The 4,918-nt window shown below is 39.8% G+C and overlaps 1 long non-coding RNA gene across 1 annotated transcript in view; it reads left to right on the forward strand.

Annotated features, from left to right (window-relative positions):
- The window catches only part of LOC138165710 (uncharacterized), an 81,443-nt gene that overhangs the window by 587 nt on the left and 75,938 nt on the right, over positions 1-4,918 (forward strand). The window contains exon 2 of the long non-coding RNA XR_011169423.1: positions 2,290-2,352. This is a non-coding gene — a long non-coding RNA (uncharacterized lncRNA). The remainder of the gene's footprint in view (positions 1-2,289; positions 2,353-4,918) is intronic.

Genomic DNA, 4,918 nt, shown 5'->3' on the forward strand with positions numbered 1-4,918 from the left:
GGGGGGGGGGGGGGGGGGGGGGGGGGGGGGGGGGGGGGGGGGGGGGATGTTCTGCTATCTACTTCCCTACCCGGGTGGGTCTTCCTGCACCTGCATTTTCCCTCACCCCCAATGCATTCTTCCTTCCACACTGCCCCCACAAGTACTTCCTAACCAGGGTCCAATACTCTGGTATCCTGGTTGCCGGTTGGGGATAGGGAGCTTTCAGTTCATCCCTACTGAAATTTGTCAAGGTTTGGAAGGGGGCTGTTCTATGTGGGTAAAGCCCAGAAGGAACAGAGGATCACACTGCAGCATTTTGCTGGTTGACGTGTGGCTTGAATGCAAGTCTGTGTATTTCCCTAGGCAGAGGCAATGGCACTAGGAAATTGTAGGAATAAAAAACAATCAGAAAATAGGAAATCTTTAATGACAGTTCACAGGAGGGAGAGAGAACCTATAGAATTAAAATAAGCAACAGACAATGTTTGCATCCTACTTCTCCCATTTTATTCGCCTCCCCTCCCTTCATTTTTACCCTGTCGATCTCCAACTTTTTAAATGGGTCTATTATTTGGGAAATAGTTTGAAAAGCATCCAAAAGCTCTTAAGTATAAGCTCACAGAAGCAGCAGAAAGTTAACTGGGTACAACGCGGCATTTAGCTTAGGTTATTGGAGATACCCAGAGAATAGGTGTCTTGGGGTTTTGTTTCCAAATTATAATACCTCAATTTGTCCATCTGTAAAAGTGGGCCAACAAAATCCAGCTCTACAGCTTAGAAAGATGGTGAGGCAAAGGTAGAGAGTTGTGGTGGATCGGGCAATGCCGTGAATCTCGGTGTGGTAGCGCGTCTCTTAGTAGAGGGATAACCCGGGTTCAAGTTTCAAAATCTGAGTTTAGGTCCCATGTCTGGTACATTCTGGTAGCACTGTAGGAAGAACATGTATCGACTTGCACTAGTAAAGAGGAGAGATCTTTATGTCAAAGAAATCACAGGTCCAATTCATATACTCGCATGTATAAAGATGATTATTATCTTTACCTAGTACTGTTGCAAGGTCACACGCTTCCCTTTTGGTAAACTGAGAAACGTATATTAAAGTTAATTATGGCAGCTTCATGTCCCAGAGGAAGGAAATGTGAGAGGAAGAGAGAGAGACTTGGCCTCTATGCAACTTAGGTTGTATACCCAGCGCTGTATATCCACTATGTTAGCAGCCATGGATAAAGCGTGATGTTTTCAAAGGGGAGGAGCAAGCTTTTTAAGCACCCATGAGTCAGTGGCTTCGCTCAGGAGCGGGCTTTACAAATCTTAACCTTTTTTTTTTTTTTTTAAGGAATTGAAGTTAAGCAACTTGCTCAGGGTTACACAGCCAGTTATTTCTGGGTGTGGTGCGAAGTATCTGAGCCCAGATTTGATCCAGGTCATCCCGACACTGGAGCAGGTGCACTTACTCGCTGAGCCCCAAATCTTAATTCTTTTGATCTCCATAGTTGCATTATGTTCCTAAGAAGAAATAACCAGTGTATGGTGAAACGTAGGCAAAATGGTACCTCGGAAACAATGTTGCGGTGTAAGTCAAGCGGCTTACCTTCAAAACCAAGCTCTGCCGCTTAGTACCCATGTGATCTTGGGCGAGGCACTTAATCTTTTTCCTCAGTTTTCTCATCTGGATTAAGTCATAGGACTACAGATATAAAACTAGAAGAGACTTTAAAGGGTCCTAAGGGAAACTGATTTTGCAGATGAGGAAACTGAGGCCCAGACAGGTAAAGTAACTTTCTCAAGACCACACAGGGTAGTAAGTAGCAAACCAGAATTTAGACCCACGTCTTCCATGTTAGGGCAAATGTTCTTTGCGCTACACTGTGCTGACCTCTGAGGTCCTTTCCAGTTTTGAATCTATGATCCTATAAGCAAAACCAGACCAGTTATTATACAGCTAACACAAAGGAAAGTGTTCTACCATATACACTCCGGAAATTTACAAGTAAGAAATACAGTATTAATTAACATAACACCTAATTCAATGCAGTGTACTTGCCTCACAACCTCACTATCAGAGTAAGTTTTATCATGTTCACTTAAAAGATGAGGAAAATGAGGGTCAGGAAGGTTTATCCAGAGTCACAAGGTTAGTAATTATTAGAGGCAGGACCCAAATCCAGGTCTTTGGAATCTGAGTGCTCTTTGGGGAAGGGGGGGGTGGTGGCCCACAGGGTGACTGTTGGAATCCATCTGGTAACAACTAGACCTTCAACTCAAAAAAAACCCAGAAATTGATTTAAAAAAAAATCTGCTTCCCAGGTGTGAACTCTGGCTGTGGTAGCAGGACCCATGCAGTTCCTGGACAGAGTCCATCAGTGATAGGTGAGTGTTATGTTTATGTGAAATAGCAGGACAGCTTTTTTTTTTTGAGGAATTCCTGAAAAAAAAAAAAGGCATTTGGTTCTCAGCCATGAAAATAATCCTTACCACAAGTCTGGTTCTTCAAGCAATGCATGTGAGGAAAATAACTGTAATAAAGTTATCCTTCATCCACTTTTGTGGGAGGGCCTTAAGCTGAAACATAAGAAAGAAGGGAACTAAAATATATGTCTAATACTATGGGAATAATGGTTTATGTATTCTTCTTAGACTTTCTGCAGCCTTGACTCCACTACAATTGGGATAATCAGGGCTACTTGTGATGAGATTAGTCATGTACCTTTTACTCAGTAATGATTAGTCCTGGATTGTTCTTTTGGTGTAGAAATGTAGAAATCCCAACATCTTAAGCACACACTTAAGTTAGAGTGCCAACATTTGTCATTCTAGTGTCATGATTAAATCTATCCTCTTAAATGGGTTTTCTTAAGTGTCAGGCAAGGTCATAGGCCTAGAGTTAGAAGCAATTTTGGAGGTCATCTAATCCAAACTTCACCTTGTTCATGAGGAAACTGAAACCCAGAAAGGTTAAATGATTTGCCCCAGGTCACAGATTAATCATTGGAGGCAGGATTTGAACCCATGTCCTCTGACTCCAGAGTCAATACTCTTTCCTCTGTACCATATTCCATCTCATTTAAGTTTGATTTCTGCTTCTGGCAAATGGATGTGATATGGGTAGCTGAGAATCAATCTGAACTTTTCTAGACCCTTACACTGACTTTTTTGGTCATAACAATGGCATATGATAAGACTCCAAAGCTACTACTATTTTCACTAAATCATACTGCCTTAATCTCTGAAGCAGAAAAGTTTAGCTCTTGTTATAACTATCATCTTCAGCATCATCTCAAACTTCTATAGACAGAGAGAGTCACAGGGTAGAAGAGAGAGGGGATAAGGTATGTGTGATAATACTTATGTGACTATGTGCCATGTGCATTCATATTTCTATGAGCTAAAATGTGTAAACACAAAAGGCTAAAGAGGCAGTCTAGCCTAGGTTTGAGCTTCAAGTCATATTGAGGAGACTTATTTGTTACCTTAAGACCCAAAGGACTTGATTACAGGTGTTAGCAGCATAAAAATATTAACTGAATCTGGGTCCCTACTGTAAAGAACAAAACTGAGAAGTGTAAACATCAAGGGGAAAATTTCATTTACTGATAGTTACTAATGCTCTTTCTGGAGGCAGAAAACCTCTGAATTAAAAGCAATAAAGATTGACGATAGAAGATTAAACAAACCCTTAAAAATCACAAACTTGCTAATTGTTCTTAGCAAAGTTGGCCTTTAGCCAAGACAAACTCAAGGAGAATCTAACCAAGAAAAACCCAGGGTCAACCCAACCAACTAAAAAAAAATTAAGCTCTGGTGATATTAAAATGCCTATAGACTTTGAAACTATATGCAGTTAAAAGAATGCCAAACTTTGACATGTATACTTCCCTTATAGTGTGTATGGATAGATTTTGTCTGACAAAGATTCTTTGTCATAAAGAAAGCTTTTTAAAATGTTTAGTTTTTTTCTGGGGTTTCCCTCCTTCCAGAGTTGCATCTCCTTTATTTTTCTCTTTAGGTAATATCTTATCATCTATTTATTAACCATATGCTATGGTCATAATTACCCAGCCACTGATCAGTACTCTGTGGAGAATAAAGTCACCCCTATTTGTATTAAATTACTTCATTATTTAGGAAGGAAGGACCTAGCTTTCTGCATGAATATAGTCTGTTAAATTATAGTTCTATTTTGCCTGTTATTGATAAACATGGACAAAAGAACCCAAGCACAGATTTTATTTTTTCACAGGTACATTTCTATATCTTGCACATCCTTAGACCAGATACCGCCTTCAGGAGAATTTATATCTGGTTCATGCTCTGGGGAGCACTAATGTATCTGAAAGAAAATTCAGTATTCATTCAATAATATTTCTTAAATTATATAAATTGTGTTAAAGACTAGGAACGAATCAAAATGTAGGTGATACATAGCCCCTACCCTCATGGAACCTATAGTCTAGCAGGGAGCTAAAACACAAACTCAAGTTACCATAATGTACAATATTATATGATGGGTTTGTTAGAGAGGTGGAATGCAAATTCTATATGAAGCCCATGGGGAAAAGTTGCTATTAACAGTGTGGCTGAGGGAAAGCTGAATGGAGATGGTGACATTAGAGTCAAATATTTAGTGGGCAAAGAGGAGATAGAAGGACATTCTAACTATTGGCAGTGGCATGTATAAAAATATGAAAAAGTTGTCAATCCATAAATCAAAGCACAATAGTAATTTCTTAAGCACAATGTGAGAGGCTTTGAGAAAGACTAGAAGAACACAAATGCAAAAGCTGTAGATAGCTGCTGCCCTCAAAGAACTCCCATTCTATTACCAGAATATGGTGTGCAAATAAGTAACTGCCTACAGAGTATAGCATACAAAATAAAAACACAGTAAAGTGTGTGTGTGTGTGTGTGTGTGTGTGTGTGTGTGTGTGTGTGTGTG

Source organism: Petaurus breviceps, unplaced genomic scaffold (genome assembly GCF_028583685.1).
Source record: "Petaurus breviceps papuanus isolate PSGF00001 unplaced genomic scaffold, PetGlider_PUasm1.0 214, whole genome shotgun sequence".
Lineage (NCBI taxonomy): Eukaryota > Metazoa > Chordata > Mammalia > Diprotodontia > Petauridae > Petaurus > Petaurus breviceps.